The 23,737-nt window shown below is 37.8% G+C and overlaps 1 protein-coding gene across 2 annotated transcripts in view; it reads right to left on the reverse strand.

Moving 5' to 3' along the window:
- The window catches only part of LOC131672672 (Golgi to ER traffic protein 4 homolog), a 629,760-nt gene that overhangs the window by 562,884 nt on the left and 43,139 nt on the right, over positions 1 to 23,737 (reverse strand). The window lies entirely within an intron of this gene.

Consider the following 23,737-nt stretch of genomic DNA (forward strand, 5'->3'; position numbering starts at 1 on the left):
GCATCCGATTTCTTGCCGAACTGTGCTCAGGGGAGTAGGGTCATTCTTGGAATGCTACAACAATTACTTATAAGTACTCCACCTAGAAAGATATCTCTTTACCAAATTTATTTTGATAACCTCTTCACAAGTCCAGATTTACTAGTTCATATGAAAAAAATTGGTCTTAGAGCAACTGGAACAGTTATAAGTGACAGAGTTGCAGAAAAAAATGATATAGATAAAAAAACTCCTAAAGGTACTTATGTTATGAAACATGAAAAAGGCAGTAAAATGAATTTCATAACAGTTGTTGATTCAAAGTCTGTATCAATTCTTTCTACAGCTGCGAGTGTCACTCCACTATCAACTGTTGAACGTTACGATAAAATTGAGAAGAAAAAAACCGATTTACAATATCCAAATGCTTTTACTTATTATAATAAATTTATGGGGGGCGTAGATGTACACGATAAGCATTGCAACAGACTCCTTCCGATAATAAGATAAAAAAAGTGGACATGCGTTATTTTCCAACGCTTGATACAATCATCCATAACTAATGGTATTGTTTTGTACAACATGTGCAACAAAAATAGTAGAAAAGTTGGTACAAAAGAATTTGCTCTCGAGATTAGTCGACAATATTTATAAAAGACAAAGAAGTACCATTCACTAAAAACTTGTGAAACAAAGAAAAATTGTAATGAAGGAAAATGCGCAGTTAGAAGTAACAAGATTTGTGAGGGCTACAATTTATGTTTCTGCGTCCAATGTTTCAATAAAACTCATTTGTCATAATGGCTGATGATAAAAAAAATTACATAAAAAATTTTAAAAAATTCAAAAAAATAAATCGAGATTCTTGGTAACGTCTACCTCCTCGTGGTGAGAATTGAGCAACATTTAGATAATATAAATGGCTGAATGATATAAATGGTTTTCATTTTTGGTAAACAAAATGTTTGTTTAGCAAACTTTAACATTTTTTTTCTCGAAAAGTATACTCTTTAGGAACATTTTTCTGAGAATAGAAATGTCTTAAAAACAAACAAAGAACGCTCTCAACATTTTTTCAGAATTTTCCGACATCATTTTTGAATTTTCAATTCAGAGACTTTTCCAAAATCCCAAAATTTTCTCGGATTATTCTGAAAAAATTTGAGAGTATTTTATAACTAATTCTAAGACATTTTTGTTGTTTGAAAATTTTCATGAAAATCTATAGTATTCGAGAAAAAAATTTGTAAAGTTTTAGATAAAAAATTTTCACTTCGGTCGCCATTTTATTTATACAAAAAATTTTCACATCCGGAGAACCATACTAACTTGTAGTTAAAACCTCGAGGCTGCGATCTATAAGGATTTTAGGCATTAAAAAAAATGCTTAGGGACACGAAAAGTCGATTTTAAAAAAAAATGAAATCAGGAAATCATGTTTTTTTTATTTATTTTTGATTTTTGGACCGTAAAAGTTTTTTAGCGACAATTGTAACCAGCATCATTGGAAAGAGGACACTCGAAAACATAAGAAACAATGGTTCCTGAATTTTTTCCACGAGAATTCATGACATGAGAATAGTTCAAACTCAGGTCTCGAAAAACCGTCCTGTGAGCGTTAATGGGTTAAATATTCTTTTCATCTAAATATTCTTGTAAATTAATGGAGTTCTTTGACAGTGCGTCTGCATTGCAGTTTAATTTTCCGGGCCTCCAAAGATAGACTACAGGCCTTTCAAGGCCATCTACTTCCTTTGATAAAACCAGTCCTATTGCATAGTGGGAAACATCTGTAGTCAAGGTAAAGGTCTTCTCGAAATCAGGAAAAGGGGTCTATCTAGAATAGGGGTCTCACAAAGCATCTGCTTGAACTTTTCAAAAGCTTCTTCCTGTGGCGGTCCCCAGTTATATGCCTGGTCTTTCTCCGTTAAATCAGTAAGGGGCTTGGCTATCTCTGATTAGTCTTGAATAAAGCGTCCGTAATATCCGGAGAGCCCAAGAAAAGACCTGACACTTTTTACTCCGTTGGGCGTCGGAAATTTTGTTACGGCCTCAACCAATTTAGGGTCTCGCTCGACTCCTTGAGCACTGATAATATGTCCGAAGAATTTTACTTCTCAACGTAGAAAAATTTACTTTGTCCGGTTGTAAGACTAATCCTGCGCTAGAAAGTCTTTCGAATAATTTTTCTACCTTTACTTCATGATCGTGTAAATTCTTATCGTAAACTATCACGTCATCCAGGTGCACTAACATTTCTACATTCAATAGTCCTCGCAGCAACGCATTCATCATTCGTTGAAAGGTCGCTAGCGTATTCGTTAGTCCTTCCGGCATTCTGATATAATGAAATTGTCTATCAAAACTTGAAAATGCCGTCTTCTCCCTGTCTTCAGCCCTTAAGGGAATTTGTTGAAATCTACTAATTAATACGAACGTCGAAAAGTACATCGAACCTCCCAACTGATCTAGAATATCAGCGATATTGGGTAAAGGGTAGTCGTCACCAATGGTCTTTTTATTTTATTCACTAAAGTCGATAACTATCCTCCATTTCGGTGTGCCATCACTCGCCGGGCTTTTAGGAACAATCCAGAACGGTGAATTATAGGGTGAATTAGACTCTTCGATTATTCCTTCCCTTAAACGTTTCTTGATTTGGTCTGATATAACTTTTCGGTGTACGGGCGGATGTCTAGATTGCTTGGTATTCACTGGTACTCTATTCTCCAAGTGTATTTCATGTTCTATTAAATTAGTACACGGTAAGGGTTCTCCAGGAAGTAGAAACATATTCGGATATCTTTTCAATAAACGTTTAATACTCTTGAGTTCATGCGAGCTAAGGTGTCCTGTCCTTGTCAACTGCAACAATTGATCACATCGTTTCTTGGATTGATCCATACCCTGTGCTGGTCCCTGAAGGCTACCTTTCTTATTAGAGTTTATGTCGCTAGAGAATTCCGATTTAGAACATTCAAATGGAATAATTTCCTTCGCGTCCACTTCTATTGTTACTTCCCTCTCATCACGGGTGTTGATAGCCATAATCTTACAGGTCTCATGATCATTAATGACTATGCCTTCTCCAAGGAAGACTTTATCGTCGGCCACATTTATTCTAGGTAAATATCCTTCTGTGAGCGTACTCTTCAGCAGGTTAATCTGTATGACTTGGCGAGTCTTTGCTGCTAATGTGTATCTTACTGTGTCAACCGGCAGTCCCTTTTCGCTATCTGTAGTCTTATTACTTGCACTTCCTTCACAAGCGAGTTGCTCTATTCCTTGATCTAGGTCCGTTGTAGTTTCAGTATCCGATACATCATCCTCATGAGCTCTGATACTCATAGTCTGTATCAGATCATCTTGTAATCCGTCAATGGGAACATCATTCGGTATGAACGGTACCGGGTTCATTACATCGCTATTTACCATTAGGCTGCTATGATAATATGAAATTACTGCGTTAGTATCAATTAGGTAATCTCTGCCTAACATTCCGTCCTTTCCGATAGGAAAATTATTCCATACTATGTGAAATTTCTCAGTTTTTCCATTTATGGTTAATATCGCCGTACCTATGGTCAGAACGGTATGTGTCGTAATACCACTCGAGGTAGTAACTTCCCTCGGATCAAACCTCATGGTCCACTAAACTTAATTAGGTTCACGACTGATCCGTTATCAACCATAAACACGGGCCACTTTTTGCTGGTTTCTGATATACGAAATCTTACTCTCGTTGGCGCATAGATTTGATGATTTCCTGTACCAAGTCCCCAATTCGAGGCAACTGCGATGACTGGTTCAATTGGGCTTGCGAGTTCCTTAGTATCGTCATCACTTTTGCCAGAGGTACTCCCGGTTTCTCGGTCGTCGGTACTTCTTGAATGTCTGTCAACATAGTCTTCGCATTCTGTTGCTGTTGTTGAGTCTTGTCCGGATTCTGGCAGCACGTCTGACAAGGGCCCGCTCCATTTATTGCTGGGCGAGCCCCATCTAAGTTTAAATTACCCGTATTATTCTGTTGCTGGTATCTTGGATTGGGTCTAAGGTCACCTTTTTGCTGCTGGTCGTACGCTATTGTTCCATATCGCTTTCCGGAGGGATGGTGATACGAGTCCGTATCAGGGTTATATAAACGCCCTGCATGCGGTCCATTGTCTTCATAATTTTTATAACAAGGTTTCCATTTCCTATTTTGATACTGCCTCTGCCCTTGAGATCGATTCTGCTGTTGTCCTTAGTTATTCTGGTTATTTGTATATGGTTGCTGTCCATTATTTCTCTGTACAAACAATTGTTGCGGGTAATTCATCCCACACATATTCGTATTGTTCTTCTTGGTCATTTTGTTAGTCTTGTACGAAATTGACATTAAGACTGCACAATAAATTTGTCCATTTATCAGGGTTCGACTCGCCATGCCTTGCCCTCGATTTATTTCTCGTTTCTATACGTAGTTCTTCTTTATAGGTATCCTCCAGGGTTTTGGGCTGCTTAATATCTACTAGATCTCCAATTTCCTTTGGCAGTCCGTCTATAAAAGTCTTTATGGTCGAATTGTGCATTGAAGTCATCGTTGCCTCGGTGTAGTCTTCTCCAAGCTCTTCCTTCAGGGCATTCTGCGCGCAGTTCAACAGAAAATTAATCCTGTTGGGAAATTACCAACAGAGTCCTCTTGCTTCATGCGTAGACTATGAATTTTGGAATCATAGTACACAAAGTCCTTGCAGGGTGCGAATCGCTCCTTCAAAGTTTTGATTAAGCTATCGACTGTTTTGAGATTTTCCATAAATGCAATCGCGTGTGGATCCTCGTAATTTAGCGATTATTATACGAACAAAATTCTGTTCCTGTCCGTCCGATATCAATGCCCTTCAATCACGAATATCCTGGATGAAGTCCTTTTTTCCATCAAATTCTGTAATTCCTTGCGCTATATTTTGTGTGGTAATGCTGGCTGACATACTAATCAATAACTGTAAGGTAGGCGCTTCGGTCGCCATTTCGCTTATAGGCTTGTGTATACTTGTATCTTATCTTCTTTTAATACAGGATCTCACTAAACGTTCCCCGCAGCGTTTCACGGATTATTTATAGGCCACGGTCCCTTTTAGGATAATAAATAAAACGCGAGGACGATAATACGAAAATTTATCGCCGGCAATAAAAATAGAGAAAAAATTAATAACAATAATTCCTGACAACATTTTAATTTATTAAACTAAATTCCTTTAGTAATTACTAACACGATACCAATTATTTTTAATGATATATACCTATTATTTATTAAATAAAGATAATAAAAATAAAAATAAAAATAAAAATAATAATAATTAAGGAAAATTTCAACAAAGGATTATATAAGATAATACAAAGTATTAATCCTTTATTACGAGGGATACAAAAAAAAATCCGACTATTTCACAAAAAGAAATATTTTGCAAACGCGCCCATCGAATTTCAAATGATCATATCATACGAAAAATAATGCTCAAAAAATTTTGCTAAGCCGTGTTCAATTTCGAATATTTTTAAAAAGAATTATGTTGCCAATGCCATTTGGCTAAGTGGGCAAAAACTGTGGGAACAGAAAAAAAATTCACCCAATCTTAGAAGCGAGAGCTCTAATTACACTTACGCAACCGTCGCCAAAAAAAAAAGAAACTCCGCCGAATTCCTAAGCGCTCGAACGTGTGAAATCAGAAAAACAATTTTTCACTTTTTCGGCGTGGCTTTAGCCCGCCTGGAGATTAGCGCCTTCCTTAGCCGTATCGCGTTACACACAGCACGAAATACTCAAAAGAAAATTTTTTTTTTACAAAAGCACGAAATCATAAATTAAACAAATAAATATTCAATCGCGATTATAATTAAATATAAATTATCCTAGATATCGTACAAAATTAAAATAAAATAATATATGATATATGAAATAATAATAATAATAATGATGGAGGAATAATTTAAATAATCGCCCTTAGATTTAAAAATAAAAATATACGTATTTTAATTTTAAGAGATTATCTAATTCATAAGATTTTCAACGCGGAAGAAAAAAAGAAGAAAGATAGAAGTCTGAGAAACCATGCTCTGCTACCAATTGATAGGTGGCAATTCGCAATTTAAAACCCCGGCCCTGTTCGCGCCTTAATAATAATTTTACTATTATTCGGGTCCCGGGTTTCAATATCTCGATTGCAAACTAATTAATTGGATGTTTACCTATAATCGGGAAACACATGGATAAACTTAATCTTGTATGTGTATTTATAATTTTTATTTAAATTATTATTACAATAAAATGAAGTAAACAAGTGGAGACAGAGAGAAAGAGAGAGATATGCAAAGATTCAGACGCGTAAGTTTCGCCTCGCGTAGTCTATTATTTTCAGTACATAAACATAAGTGGTACTCACTTCGTAATTATGATATTGATATGATTTGGTCCTTTAATATATTACATTAATACGCAATAATGGTCTTCCTTCGTTTTGATAATTTAATTGGTCTAATATAGATTTGTTTTTGTTCGATTTTGCAGCTTCAAATAATCGCTCTCAGCACTTTTCTAGTATTTTCAATTAAATTGATCTTCGGTAAATTTAGACTTTAATCTTTTAATAAACACAATCTTCATCACAAACTTCAATCAAATCGATCTTTGATAAATTTAAACTTTAATATTCTAGTAAATGGAAACTTTAATATAACTAAACTTAAATTTAACCAGACTCTCTTATAGAGTTAATAATTCCAACAAATTTAATTATTATATCGTAGCGAAAGAATTGCAACCTACTTACTCGGGCGCTCACTACTAACTGCCGGGTCTCGCTCTCACAGTTTGTCTCTGCATTTTTGTTTCCCTCTCTCATTCCTTACACTCTGTCTGTCTGTCTGTCTCTCTCTCTCTCTCTCTCTCTCTCTCTCTCTCTCTCTATAATTTATGCGTTTCTAATCGTTTCATGTTACTTAGCCTAACACGCTGATTGCAGCATGGTATCGCAGCATGCTGCAGCAGTATGCACAGCTTCTCCCACTCATTCCCGCCAAGGCGCGCACACGGGTACTGATGGCTATAGTGTTTTATCGCTATGTTCTTGGCCTTGGCGCGACACGAATGGGATTCCAGAAAGCGAAATTCTAATCAGACATATCATAACAAAGACAATAAAATGGTCCGTTACGTAATATTGAGTTTTACCATAATTTTTTTTTGATCATTGTAGAAGATGAAACTTAAAAATAGTTGATTTGAGATATGTATATTTTCATATTATTATTATTATTGTAAATTTTCTTTTAATATGTAAGACTCAAACTTTGTGTCGTTTGTCTTTGACAGCCTGAATATATAGATTTCAATCCTGCAAGATAAAATAATATATTAATAAAAGTTTACCAGGATAAGGATCAATGAAATTGAAGCAAATCTAATTTTAGAGATTATTTAAAAGAATCTTTATCCGTTTTGACATTTTGATGGGTGAAACTCTACAAAGTAGCACTTGAAACATTTGTACTTTTTGCACTAAGTTTGTTGTGTTTTTGTTTCGGGTGAAGAACAAATTTGTTTAACATTTTGAAATTCTTCCCTTTCTGTGGTTAGACCATAAGAATACCATGCATATTGTACGTTGTTTTTGAAAGCTGGAGCACTCAACTTGTTGTTAATCAAGGTGTCTTTTTTTATACTGTCATTTCTATAGCTGATATTGATTTGATGTTCAAGCTAAATCAGCTCGAATATCAAATATATAGCTGGAGGTTTCCAGATCTTTCAAGAAATACTTTACTTGATTATCAAAATAAATATCACTTTGCTGCATTAATGAAGCACAGTGTTGTAGAATTTCTTTAATTATCAGCCTTGTTTGCAAATTAACTTGAGCAAATAAATGTCCAGCTTCAGATAAATAATTTAATAATAGTGTGAAGTCTTCTTCTACATAAGACTTTAAAAGATTTTCAATATACTCCACAAATAATTTTAATGATACTTGACCAGTTCTGGAGCATGTAATAATAATATTGCCATAGAATTCTGACAACTCATCGATAGATTTTTCGTCACTCTCAAAAAATTCCTCTTCTGGTTCTGACGCAGATGCAGGGTCTGAATGCATCTGCGTCTGTTAATGTACAGGGTGACCCATTTTAATCTATGGACCCGAATTGATTCTAAACCACGACATCTGCAAAAAAATGTTTCAGACAAAAGTTGATCAGGACAAAGGGGGCCATTTGCCGGTACCATTAGTTTTGACCTTGAAGATAATTTTGAAAGTCATTTCAAGGTCAAGATGGTTTTTTCAAATGGGAACCCCTATTTTTGAATGCGGGTTTGGGAAGAGCGGAAAATTTTAAATCAAAATTGTCTTATGCAAAAATTTTTTTTGTGACCTTGGAAAGGTCAAAAATGAAGGTCAAATGTCTGAAAAAACTACACAGGCCCACAAAAAAAAATGAACTTGGATGTCCATCGACAAAACCCATGTACTCCTACGTATTTTTGCGCGCTGAGTCCGAATCTGGCATTCGTTTAACCTCAGCACGTCGGGTTCAAGGGCATTTGAAGGTCACATTGCAGAAATCAGCAATAACTAATACAAGACATCTGTCTGTTAAGTTTTTGGGGTCGCTGAGTTTAAATCCGGTATTTGTTTTTCTCCATGAGGTAAGTTTGAAGGTTAGTTCAAGGTCAAAGCTGTTTACTCTAGGAAAAATGAATTTTTGACTGCAGATTCTGAAAGAGCGGGAAATTTTACGTCCAGATATATATTCAATTTTTTTTAATATAACCCTCAAGGTCATGTGAAGATCACTTAATCTTGTTGGATGGAGGATTCGTATGACAATAAGATAATGGAATTTCATGGGGCAAACTACCATGTCGTTATGTTTTCAGGGTCGCCGAATCCAAATCCGCGGTGTTCGTTTGTCTCCATCAGGCCGCATTGAAGGTCGTTTAAAGGTCAAATCCTCGACAATTAGTGAAATCGAGTCAAGTTATCATTCTAACATATTTTTTGAGCATCTGAACCCAAATATAAAGACCACTTAATACCTCAGGGTCAAAATCAAGGTCATCCCAAGGTCAAATATACATTTTTTTTATTAAAAAAAGGAAATTTTGACCACAGATTCAGAGAAAATGGAAAATCTTACATCTAGCTGTGATCGTTACTTATTTTTTTGATCACACTCCCGAAATAATCGTGTGCCGCAACCCAGGGTACCTCCACGTGGTGACGGCGGAAAACGGCTTTTTTTTGGCTTTTTGTTTTCCGGCAAAACCCTGGGGTGAAGGCATGATGCCCTCATGGTTGGCACACGAAGAGGTACGATGCAGGGTTTCGGATGCCCAGTATCGGCGATTGGTCAGGATGAGCAAGCAGGTCCGCAATCGTCGTCATCATGCGACTGCAGCTCTACAGTGGTTGGAAACTTGGTCTCTGTAGAGTACAACAATACAAGAATACGCTCTAATTCTCATAGTTGTAAGCAAAAAGTGAATTCCTTTTGCTATGTGTGTGGCAAATACTTTTTGAAAAAGTCGGATCTTCGCAAATTCACAGATGATTTGAAACTAGTATACGATGAGTGTTTCGGTTGTAAAGTCACTGATGGTGAGCAAGATTGGCTGCCACAATTGATATGCAATAGCTGTAGGCTGATGTTTAGCCGGTACAAAAAGGACAAAACTCCATTAAAATTTGTCAAACCTATGGTTTGGAGTGAGCCAGAAAATGTAGAGAATTGTTATTTTTGTATGACAAAAACTATAGGTTTTAACTCATCTAATGTCCACAAAATTGTATACGCGAGTGTGTCTAGTGTAATCAAGCCGTTTATAGCTCCAACAGAAGAAAGAGATACAGATGTAGAAAGTGACCTTTCTTCTGCACTTACTGAATTAGAGATTTCTAGTTCTGATGAGGCCGAGAGTGAAAGAGAAGAAACGGACGAGAGTAATGACGAGTATGTGCCATCTGGATCACAAACAAAGATAAAAGGAGAATTTGATCAGAAAGAACTTAATGACCTAGTTAGAGAGTTAGGCTTATCAAAGGAGGGAGCAGAGTTGCTTGCTTCGAGGTTGAAGGAAAAAAATTTACTGGCGAAAGGTACTAAATGTTCTTACTATCGGAATAGAGAAAAAGACTTCAGAAAATATTTCTCTACGGAGAATGATCTCGTATTTTGCAACAATGTTAAGGATCTGATGAACGAATTTAAGAAGGATGTTTATAAATCTGAGGAATGGAGATTATTTCTGGATTCTTCTAAGCGAAGCCTGAAGGCTGTATTATTACATAACACTAATAAATATTCTGCAATACCTCTGGCCCATTCGGTTACCCTGAAAGAAGATTACAAAAATGTTGAGTTGGTATTAAATAAAATACAGTACAAGAAACACAACTGGCTAATCTGTGGTGATCTCAAGATTCTTACCATCATGCTAGGTCAGCAATCAGGCTTCACAAAGTTTCCATGTTTCTTATGTATGTGGGATAGCAGGGATCGTAAGAATCATTATGTAAAAGCAGAATGGCCTGATAGATCAACGTTCGAACCCCGTAAGGATAACATCATTAACAAGCCATTAGTAGAGCCATCCAAGGTCCTTCTTCCTCCTCTCCATATTAAACTTGGTTTAATAAAACAATTCGTTAAAGCGTTGAATAAAGAAGGGCTATGTTTCTCGTACCTGGGAACAAAATTTCCAAGAGTATCTGACGCTAAATTGAAAGAAGGTATATTTGACGGTCCCCAAATCCGCACATTGTTAAAGGAAGAAGCATTCATAGACAAGATGGACGATAAAGAGAAAGCAGCATGGATTAGCTTCAAGGATGTAGTGGAAAATTTCTTAGGGAATCACAAGAGCGAGAACTACAAAAAACTAGTTGAAGACTTACTTAAAAATTACAATAGTTTGGGTTGCTTGATGAATTACAAGCTACACTTTCTTCATTCACACTTAGACTACTTTCCACAAAATCTTGGAGATTATAGCGAAGAACAAAGGGAACGGTTTCACCAAGATATTAAAGTAATGGAACAGCGATACCAGGGCCGGTGGGACATAAATATGATAGCGGACTTTTGTTGGACATTGAAAAGAGAACATATTATCGACGGAAAGAAACGAAAGCGGAATCCCCTACATAGATCATTCGAAGATAAAAGAACAAGAAAAAAAAGAAAATCATGAGTTTTGTAATACATGATACCCATGTCTCCATATGTGGCTGTTTGTCATGCGACGATTAGTCAGCTTCAGTATTTTTCTCAAATACTAATTTATGGCACATAATTCACTAATATGTGAAATTTTCTATTTTTCATGCAACTGTGGTCAAAATTTCCTTTTTTTAATAAAAAAAATGTATATTTGACCTTGGGATGACCTTGATTTTGACCCTGAGGTATTAAGCGGTCTTTATATTTGGGTTCAGATGCTCAAAAAATATGTTAGAATGATAACTTGACTCGATTTCACTAATTGTCGAGGATTTGACCTTTAAACGACCTTCAATGCGGCCTGATGGAGACAAACGAACACCGCGGATTTGGATTCGGCGACCCTGAAAACATAACGACATGGTAGTTTGCCCCATGAAATTCCATTATCTTATTGTCATACGAATCCTCCATCCAACAAGATTAAGTGATCTTCACATGACCTTGAGGGTTATATTAAAAAAAATTGAATATATATCTGGACGTAAAATTTCCCGCTCTTTCAGAATCTGCAGTCAAAAATTCATTTTTCCTAGAGTAAACAGCTTTGACCTTGAACTAACCTTCAAACTTACCTCATGGAGAAAAACAAATACCGGATTTAAACTCAGCGACCCCAAAAACTTAACAGACAGATGTCTTGTATTAGTTATTGCTGATTTCTGCAATGTGACCTTCAAATGCCCTTGAACCCGACGTGCTGAGGTTAAACGAATGCCAGATTCGGACTCAGCGCGCAAAAATACGTAGGAGTACATGGGTTTTGTCGATGGACATCCAAGTTCATTTTTTTTTTGTGGGCCTGTGCTATTATTCGTACTTTTTCTAAAATGACGTGGTTTTCTTGGTAATATTACCGTTCATAATGCTTGTGAAAGATCAATAAATTCTAAGGGTGTTGATTACTTTGATTAGCTTGACCTTGGCATCAATTTTCAAGGTTATTTGAAGGTTATAACGCATTTTTTATTGGTAAACCATATTTTTGACTGCAGTCCCTGTTTTTTGATATTAGGTCCTAAAAGAATGTAACTTCTTACATGATGACAGAGATTTCTTAGTTTTTTAACCTAACTTTAAGAAGATCATATCAAGGTAAATTTAGGAACCTTTGTTTGATTGCTGATTCTTCTTCAGACATGAGTGGCTTTTTGTAATACAAGAAAAGCAAAACAAAAGTTCTTTTATCTTACTTTTAGCATTACCCGGAAACAACGACGTGGACGTAGTAAGTTCTGTTTCCTTTCGGGTGCTAGATTATCGTGAGTCCCCTTGCCTCTCACGTCGGGGTGCTAGATTATCGTGAGTCCCCTTGCCTCTCACGTCGGGGTGCTAGATTATCGTGAGTCCCCTTGCCTCTCACGTCGAAGTGCTAGATTATCTCGATTCCCCTTTCCTCTCACGTTCGATTAGCCACGGATTAATTGTTCGAAGTTCCCTTTCGTTTTCAGAATTTTTTTCAGAGTACAGTACCTGGTCTAGCTCATTTTTGTTTCAAGTTTCTTTAAAATGCACTCGAAAATCGCTTAATCCCTAGTCTGAAGCTCGTACTGCGTTCACCACTGTTAGATTTATTTTTGATATTGCTGTATCAATAAATATGTATAAGATCTAACACAGAATGGCCCTAGCTTATTGATACAATTTCTTTTTATTAATTACGAATTAAAATAATAACTGATTGAAGGATCTGACTCAAGATTTAAAACGTACTTAAAATTTTATTTTTTGTCTCCGAGATATTAATGCTCAAAGATTGACTGATTTTCATTAGATGGCGAAATTTATCGTGGTACTATCATTTTTCAACTACTTTTAATTGTATTATTGAAAAAAATTGAGCTTATGTTAGCCATTGATTTATTTGTAATATTTTATTTATTCCTTGAAATCTACCTCGTTATTAATTCACACTTCTTGTACTTGATCCGGAAGAAATTTCGTAATATGGCTGATTATCCACCAACACAAATTGTTGATATGATATTAATTTTAGGAGAATGTCACAACAATTTCGCCGCTGCATCAAGACTTTATGCTGTACGCTTTCCAGATAGAAGACACCCTTCTGATATGACAATAAGAACCTTAACTGAAAGAGCTCGCGAAGGACACCTTGTTCGCTAACGCCGTCATCATGATTATGAAGATAATGATGTTCGAACCTTAACAATTCTCGCAGCTGTCCACTTAGATCCGCACATTAGTACTGGACAGATTGAAAGAGAAACGGGTATACCGCAAAGTAGAGTTTCGAGAATCTTAAGATATTTAAATTATCACGCTTACCACATCACTCTAACGCAAGCCTTACAGCCGCGTCATATTTTAGCGCGAATTAATTTCTGCCAATGGGCTTTGCAAACCATACAAAATGATCCCTATTTTTTTCGATACTTACTTTTCTCCGACGAAGCTAAGTTTTATAGCGACGGGCAGCTGAACAGACATAACTGTCACTATTGGTCACACGAAAATCCTTACTGGTTTAGAGCTGTAGACCATCAAAATCGATGGAGTCTCATGGTCTGGTGCGGAATCGTAAACGGATATCTTATTGGACCTTACTTTTTTGATCAAAATGTTGACAGGCATAGCTACTTAGCGTTGATAAGGGACCATTTACCCGGTCTCTTGGAAAATGTTGACTTGGCAACGCGACAAAGAATGTGGCTTCAACAAGATGGTGCTGCGCCTCATTTTGCACGTATTGTACAGGACTTTTTAAATAATCGTTATGATGGCAGGTGGATTGAACGAGGAGGACCAATTGAATGGCCTGCTTCTTCGCCGGATCTCACGTCACCCGACTTTTTCTTGTGGGGGTACGTGAAAAATGTTGTTTTTGCACAACGGCCAACCTCGAGGGAGGATATGATGGAACGAATCCGTACAGCTTGCGCAGCCATTCCTCGAGAAGCATTGCTCAGGACTGTGGACAGTTTTGAAAGACGTGTACGCATGTGTCTTCAAGCCAACGGAGAAAACTTTGAACAATTTATCCGTGGTTAACCGCAGCCATTGTGAGAGGCAAGAGGACTCACGATAATCTAGCACCCCAACGCGAGAGGCAAGGGGACTCACGATAATCTGGCACCCCGACGTGAGAGGCAAAGGGATTCACGATAATCTAGCACCCCAACGCGAGAGGCAAGGGGACTCACGATAATCTGGCACCCCGACGTGAGAGGCAAGGGGACTCACGATAATCTAGCACCCCGACGTGAGAGGCAAGGGGGCTCACGATAAACAGAACTTACTACGTCCACGTCGTTGTTTCCGGGTAATGCTAAAAGTAAGATAAAAGTACTTTTATTTTACTTTCCTTGTATTACAAAAAGCCACTCATGTCTGAAGAAGAATCAGCAATCAAACAAAGGTTCCTAAATTTACCTTGATATGATCTTCTTAAAGTTAGGTTAAAAAACTAAGAAATCTCTGTCATCATGTAAGAAGTTACATTCTTTTAGGACCTAATATCAAAAAACAGGGACTGCAGTCAAAAATATGGTTTACCAATAAAAAATGCGTTATAACCTTCAAATAACCTTGAAAATTGATGCCAAGGTCAAGCTAATCAAAGTAATCAACACCCTTAGAATTTATTGATCTTTCACAAGCATTATGAACGGTAATATTACCAAGAAAACCACGTCATTTTAGAAAAAGTACGAATAATAGTTTTTTCAGACATTTGACCTTCATTTTTGACCTTTCCAAGGTCACAAAAAAAATTTTTGCATAAGACAATTTTGATTTAAAATTTTCCGCTCTTTTCAAACCCGCACTCAAAAATAGGGGTTCCTATTTGAAAAAACCATTTTGACCTTGAAATGACCTTCAAAATTAACTTCAAGGTCAAAACTAATGGTACCGTCAAATGGCCCCCTTTGTCTTGACCAACTTTTGTCTGAAACATTTTTTTGCAGATGTCGTGGTTTAGAAGCAATTCGGGTCCATAGATTAAAATGGGTCACCCTGTATAGTGGGCTCTCATGTGATTTTCAACCCCAGAACTTACACCAAGACTACGAATAATTTTACTTGCCATGTCTAATAAAAAGCTCTGTAATCAATAAATTAAATTATTTTGTATTTTTAAACTGTGATATGAATAAAAATAAATGCATAGTAATGAAAATAAAACACAGATAATAAAATTGCAATTAAGCTTACGTTATTTTAATTGTCGGTCTTGCAGTCTTCATAGAATATAACCAATATATCGAAAAACATATGACCTTGATTTGAAAATGCTATTCTGATCGTATATTATATAAATTTCTATCAATAAACAAAATCTTTAGATTAATCAAAAAATTACTTATTTTAATTTTATTGAATTGAATCACAAAGAAAATCGAATTCCTGTTGGTGCTCCTCTGGAACCAGCTGCGCTGCCTCGGTTCCGAAGATCGGTGATTGCTGCAATTAATGCTGCTGTTCGCTGCTGCTTTTTACTACTACTTCTATTGTCTGCGATCAATCGCGCACGTATCAAAAAATCCCAGGAAACAACTTTTGATCGGCAAAACAGCGAAACACAGTAGAAAGTAATTTGGCGGCACTCTTACAAGCAACAGCTGAGGCTTAACTGAAAAATTGAACTCTCGCGCCCCCCCTCTTTCTCTTAGATGTTCGCTCTAGCATCGCGAGTGCTACCGAATCGAGAACGTATCGATTGATCGAATCGACTACCGTTGCAGCATAAAAAACTTATTTCTAGTACAAACAATATTATCTTCACGTTACTTAAAGCTTTTGCTCTTACCTATAAAATGGTGTCAAGTTTTTTATTCTGCAACTCTTTTTCGCTGATATATAAAACTTTTAAGTTTAGCAAATTTCGCCTCAGGGTGGGCAAAAGTACGTGCCGGGCACTGTATATACAATTTTTATAATTCTTAGCTTTCTTTCTATCGCCACCCGCATCACGCCATTCCATGTAATTTTTTAATATATTACCAATAGTTCTATATGCATCAACTTGTTGGAGATTGCTTTCATTCGCATAGCACCAATAACATGGATGTAAGCTCGAGTGTGACATCACGCCGACAAGAATGTTTGTAAGCTTTAAATCGGTCGCAATAGTTCCCTCAAAATTATTTATACTTAACTCTAACTATAACTGTATTACGTTTTCGTAATTTTTTTGAACACATTTAGCTAAACTTATAATAAATAGTTTCTTTACACTTGAGTCTTGTAACTTTTTAGCCGCTATTCTATCATTGGACGATTGAGGATGTGATAATGCATTATCACACATAAAACGCACGTCCACCTAAGCCCATGAAAATAAATCCTATTGGAACAAGAGGAAGCCGCCGGATCAGCTGATGCCGCTTAACTCACATAAGCGCATATAAACAGCTCCGAGACCTCGCGAAAACACCTGTCAGGACCCGCCCAATTGATGCACACTACACTCACACTCCCGCACATGCACTTTCACACACAGCAACCCTGACCGACACGCCTCCAGGAAGCCAGGTGACGACGAAGGTCGCAGCCGATGCCAGCTAATCCGGGACAATAACAGCAGACTACAGTAACATCACGAATACACATACCCATGATCCGTACCGTCCCTGAATTTACCCAAACCGCACTCAAACACACACACACGATTGACCTCACGTGCCCCGGAAAGCGACAGAAACAGCGATAATGTGGTGCGACGCAAACGTTAAAGCGGAGCAGCGGCCATATTAGATCGCGACCGATAGGAGAGTGGCCGAACGCGAGACAGAGGCGATCAAGCGTATAAGTACGAGTGAGACGACTGATAGGAGAGTGACTGAGCAGCAGATAGTGAAAGTGCAGACAGCAGCAGATAGTAAAAATGTAGACGGCCGAACGCGAAATCAGGACAAAAGGATAGATTATAGGAGAGAGTGCGCGAGTTAACAGAAGGAGACGCAGAGCCTTTAGATACGAGCGATCTCTCGAGCCAATCCGGAGCAGAGCATTTAGTATAGAGCAACGGAACCGCGGAAATGAAAGAGTGATGACCCTCCTTTTCTTTCTTCTTTGCTTCGCGCCCATCTGCAACCGAGATCGCTGCCAACCGATCATAGTGCCGCCCGACCTTCGCGATACCGCCGATGATCCGCGAATTAACGGGAGTGATCACTTGACCGCTCATTGTGAGCTTCGCGACGTTGACCGACGACCCGCGAGTTAACGGGAGTGCGCGAGACCTTTCCGTGGCCATCGTTCACTTGATTTTTCCTCAATTTCCTTCGTTTCCCCTTCGATCTCTAACCTGAGCGGCGCTCGCCGCGCGATATGCGAGGTAGATCGCGATCGCGTCGTGGTGCGCCATTCGTGGAATTTGCAAAGGAATCTGGGCATTAGTTAGACTTTCATGGGTAAGCACCGTCGCGTCAACCGGTAAATTGACCTTGGGCTGACTCGGGAAAGACTGATCACGATTTAATAAATAAATAATAATTTCCGTGAACTCTATGTTATCCTTGAATCAACCTTGTGCTTTGAGACTCCGCATTCCCCCGTAGCTAACGACATCGGGTTACGCGAAACCGGCTAGCGCGTAGACGCTGCGACGCTATTTTGTGTTCGCGTGAGATCGAGACTCTCACTACTCTTCACCGCCCTGGATTGCTGACATGGCGCCTTGAGACGCCACACCGAAGACCCGCTTCTGAGAAGAATCCCTGCCCCGACATTTTAGACTAGCCGCCGCCCGCGCATCTCTTCGCACGCTGGATAGGCTTTCGCGCTCCCTCTTACATTTATAGGTGGCCAGCGAGGTCAGTGCGAGAAAAAGAGAATCAGCGACCCGACATTCAGCGCCCAGAGCCAGCAGACCTGCAGTGCTACCCGCCCTCCTAATGCGAGGACGGTAGCTGGCGCCCAACAAAATTAAGCTGCAACGATTGGCTAACTGCACTGCTGGTGGCGGTTGAGGCCGGAAGAAAAGACAGTTACTTTTCTGTCTCCCTCTCCCCGTCACAAGGAATGTATTTTTTTCAGAAACATTGAAACATCATTTTCAATAGTACACTGCACATTCAAACAAACTTTCAAAAAGCCACCTCCATCGTCAATACTAAATTTCAAATGTTTTAATATAATATTGCGTGATTCAGTAACGTGTTCAATTAATTTCTCTAAATTAATGCAGTATATCAATGTCTCACCAGCAGTAGAAATAATATCACTAACGTTACGTTTAAAATCAAAAACTTTGCAAGCGTATAAATCATCTAATATGTGATTTTTATTTAACAGTTTCCTTTTCAAATGTGGTTTAATAATTCCTGAATTTTTGATTGCCGTACGAATTGCTGTAACAATTCCACTCATAACTTTTTAACTTAGAAGATTGTACGAATATTTGGAATATCCTCTGTCGTAAATAATGTTTCTTTTGGTTTTTTAACTGATCCGACTGAAACTCTCAAGGGTTTTCCACCTTTGATTTGCAATAATTGTACTGAATTACTATCACTCTTGCCTGTAAACGTCTTTTAATGGAGAAGATGATAGCTGTTATATTTTTATCAGCACAACATTTGCTTTACTTTCTTTGATATTATTTACTATCAGCGACTCTCTACAAACATGACTTTTGCTATTCTCTATTACACTTTTACATTTTGAACAGGTTTTTATGGCTGCAGTTTTTTTTTGGTTTTTTCTCACTCAAATGCGACTTACGTTCAGTAGAGAAAACATGTTTCGGGATAATTCTATCCATTCGATGCTTTCTTGCTATTTCACAAAAGTAACAATCACATTTCACATTTTTTTTTAATCTTGATTCTTTCTTAAAGTGAAATTTTGAGAAATCTATTTTTGCCACTTTTTTCTTGTCAAGTGTCGAATGGTATAAAGTTCTCTTGTACGATGGACAAACTACTTTTGGGAAACACTCATTTTGATCATCGTAATTGTGAAATAGATTATTTATTTTTTATTTCAAGGCTAGTCTTATGTTAACCATCGATTTATGTTTACTTCGGCATAATAAACAAACTACACTCCGATTCTCTTCATGTGTAAACATGTGATTCTTAATAATTTTTGGTGGCATGTTGCTCAAGTATCAATAGGAGCTAAACTAGTAAATTATATTTCAATATCCATTTGATTGTACTCTCAGGCATTTCACCTTCCACACCTTCTGATTTTTGTTTACAATATACGAACATTGGTATGTTGAGAATTTGAGTGAAATATAATAGAACTAGATAAACTGAGCCATATTACAGAATATACGAAGTCAATATCGTCTATTTACAAATGTAAATAGATAAATAAACTTATTTATTCTATTTATTTTATTTATAACTTATTATCAATTAATAGGGGAAAATGCATTTTTTTAAAAGATGATTAAAAATAAGTTTTAACTTTAAGATTTTCTGCGTAACGGGGATATGTTGGGGAAGTGACCTTCGATCATATTGAAAAAGAAAATCGGAGGTGCAAGTCACTTAGGGTTGAAGTTCGTCGAGGACCACCGTGCGTACTTATCACGCTTCGTCATAGTCTGCTCCGTCCATGTCCACTCTATTTTTTTTTCCGTCATCTCATCTTTTTCATACGATATTATATATTTATTTGTAGTTCATGTGGCGGGGATTTCAGGGGGTTCTAAACAGCGCTCATGAAACACCCCGCCACAATGCCTGTTGACCCGTTTCCCCGACTAGTTATAAGGGCACCAGACCGCTGTTTCTTGGGTACGGCGATCGTCGGGTTGGGTTAGCACGTACAATCACCTAATTTTCGGAACTATTCAAAGAAATCCTCGCTAAAACCGTCCGCGGTTGAAAATAAAATCAGCATGCAAGGGGAGAAAAGTCAACGAGACATAAGTAACAGATATCGATTACACTTCACTATTCTTTATTCTTCAGTTAGAGTACATGGTCAGTTGGAATAGAGGACGGTCAGCACGGCTCGGTACGGTATTTAATGCATGGTGGTAAGAGATCCAATCGTTCCAGCGAATTAAATACGGGCCGAATTATTCACGCGATCATCAAATTCTCGACGCTGAGCAGCACTTCTCCTAACTATCCAAATCCTACGCTTCTTTTATGCTTGAGTTAGTCGAAATAAAATGGCGATTGGTCAGCGCGATTTAGTCAGGAGTACTTTGTTGCCAGGGGCGACGGATTCACGCGTCACGACGGAATCAAGAACACGATAAATTACGCGCGACAACATCTCATTTTCACTAATACAACCGGCACCTTATCTACTTACGTACCTCAAGTCTGACGAGCCACTCGACGATGCTCCAATCACTGGATTTCTCGGTTCGTATCAGTATCTGCGTGCAGCTGAGTTCGCGATTAGTGGAAAAATGGACGAGCAACGACTCTTTATGGTCAAAGATCTCTTGCTTCTCTTCTTTCCGAGAAGAAATCATTTTATTGATCAATATGCAAATTCGGATATCGGTAGCGCCCTCCGAATATTCCAGGCAGTGGTCAATATGAAAATTAAAAAAGTAGCAGCGCCCTCATTTTATCTCTTATCTCTTCGCTATTTATTCTCTCTCACCTCCCACTAAGTCGTTCAACATTGATTAATGAGAAAGATCTACTCCTACACCTATTTATTTTTCGGTGCGGACGGAAATCAAGTTTTATTCTAATTCTCTTATTGGTCGTCACGTCACCAGCAAGTTTGGCTGCACACCATCGGCGACACCCTGAACGCTACACACACTGCTGATGACCACTGACGAACATCCGAATGCACACATACGACACATGACCGAGGGGGACCACTCCAGAAGGCGCTCTAGAGACCAGTAGCAAAGCATGATGTTCACATGCGTGAGCGAAGGCGGCCATGTTGAGGCGCCGAGAGGAACTTAGCGGGAGTGAGCGAGACAGATAAACAAGAGTAAGCGAGATAGACCATATGAAGGCGGGCGAACTAGGATTTAAAGGCAAATACTAATTCAAAAGCAAACTTGGTGGTAAGGATTCTACGAAGATAAAGTTACTTATGACTATTATGAAAATAGCGAAATGGATAATGTATACTACAAAATACATAGCGACAATAATGATGCGACTGATTATATATAACTTCTAAAGAAAAAAAAGGAAATACATGAACGAGACCGCTATAATTCTATAGGCGTATTCATAAGCAACAAGTCACGACTAATAGGCGAATTAAAATAAAATTTCATTTCCGTCCGCAAGGAAAATTAGATAATAATAGGAGTAGATCTCTCTCATCAATTAATGCTAACCGATTTAGTGGGAGATGAGAGAGGGTAAATAGTGATGCGGAAGGAGATAAGATGAGGGCGATATTAATTTTCTAATTTGCATATTGACCAATGGGTGGAATATTCGGAGGGCACTATCGATATTTGAATTAGCATATCGACCAATAAAATGATTTCTTCTTGGAAAGATGAGAAGCAAAAGATCTTTGACCGTAGAGAGCCATTGCTCGTCCATTTTGCCATTGTTCGTAGCCGAGTGCGGATCAAGTTTTGTGGAGAACCGAGCTGGTAGACTAGCTGAACTAATACTTGTGTTGAGAGGATCCGATGCGAAGTAAGGTAAAGTGCCACTGTAACTTTTGTAATAATTGGGATGAGATGCGTTAAGGAATAGCGTGTATATAAAATCGGGGAGCGTGGATTCGTCGCCGAGCGAGATATGACGCGAATTCGACGCGCTGACCTTCCGCCACTTCCGCGAAGAGCAACAGTGTAACTTAGTAGGCAATAAAGAGTATAAGATTAACTGACTCTTCTCTCTGACCTAGGTTGCATACCTTTTCTGTGCATGCTGTTATTTAATTTTCAGCCAGTTCAGAAAATTAGACGTAGTTAGAGATTTCAGTACTTGCGTGAGTTAACGGTCTTCGCAACTTGTTAGATGGATCTGAGACTTCAGACGAAAGCGAATCGCTGCGTGAATTAAGGTATCAGTAATTGTCCGTTTTGCCAAAATTCCGCTCGCACACTGCCCTGGACTTTAGAGTTGATTACAAGAGCTAGCCAAGCTAACACTGGATTTACATGAGCAAAGAGTACATTCGAGCGTTGGAAGAATAACCGTGCCATTTTGTGAAGGATAACACGACCGTTGAACACCGGGAATCTCCAACCCCTGTTGCAGTCGATAGGCGTTGCTGTAGAAGCCCCGGCGTATTTTCCAACTCCGATTCCCAATGACTGCTGCAGCCCCAGGAACAGAAGTTTGGGACCCGATTAACAACTTGGGAAGACGAGTCGCCGACGACCATGAGGTGGCAAGATTTCGGCTGGTGACTTTATCCCCCGTCACATATCAACTAATTAAGATTCCGAAGAAATCCATTTTATTTTAACCAAGTTTTTGGACAAGCATTCTTTTACAGTGTTCCTTGATTTCTATGTGTCTTAACTTGTTTCCTCCACACGTGTTAGTATTTACAGTGCCGCTCAGATTAAACTTAACACTTAAATTAATTCTGAATAACTCATTACCATCAATGATTTGGTGATATGATAAAAGATCTGCGTTAATACAGTGCCGCTCACGCACTTTTACCCCCCCACGGGCAAAATCAGTCTAACTTCAAAGTTTTATATCTCTGGTAGAAATTAACGTACAGAGACGCGCGTGGGTGCGTTTGAAAGGTCTTTCGGAGAGCTTTCAAATGATATGACTCACGGTTGCCATCGATTGTTTTTTTAAATTTTGCAACAATTATGCAAAATTGAAAATTCTGAAATTTTTTTATTATTTTTGACAATTAGCCAATTTTGGAAAAAAAATCGTACGAAAATTTGAAGTACACCAATTTTTAGCTATTACCAAGCCCTATCTGAATCACTCATCAAAAATTTATTTTCGTCAAAAATGACGCGCGCACGGGCATTTTTTCCTGGAAGTGACAGTTTTTTTCAACATTTTTTATCTCCGTCAAATTGTAACAATCGAAAAAAATTTATAGGAGAAAAAATGTTTGTTTTTTCACGTAGAATACTGCAATAATTTTTTTTTTGGTTTTTCGAAAAATTTTTTTTTTCGGTTTTTTTCAATTTTTTTTTCTCACAGTCGGTACGTTAAAAAGATGAGAAACCACAAAAAAAAATTTTTTTCCACCCATTCAATAATACTACATAACAAGTACCGTAAATTACATAAAAAAAAAAATCTTTTTTTTTTCGACCTTGAAAAATAATTTAAACCGAAAAAAAAAATTTTTCGAAAAACCAAAAAAAAAATTATTGCAGTATTCTACGTGAAAAAACAAACATTTTTTCTCCTATAAATTTTTTTCGATTGTTACAATTTGACGTAGATAAAAAATGTTGAAAAAAACTGTCACTTCTAGGAAAAAATGCCCGTGCGCGCGTCATATTTGACGAAAATAAATTTTTGATGAGTGATTCAGATAGGGCTTGGTAATAGCTAAAAAATGGTGTACTTTAAATTTTCGTACGATTTTTTTTCCAAAATTGGCTAATTGTCAAAAATAATAAAAAAATTTCAGAATT

The sequence above is a fragment of the Phymastichus coffea genome, unplaced genomic scaffold (assembly GCF_024137745.1).
Source record: "Phymastichus coffea isolate CEN01 unplaced genomic scaffold, Cenicafe_Pcof_1.1 PCOF00012, whole genome shotgun sequence".
NCBI lineage: Eukaryota > Metazoa > Arthropoda > Insecta > Hymenoptera > Eulophidae > Phymastichus > Phymastichus coffea.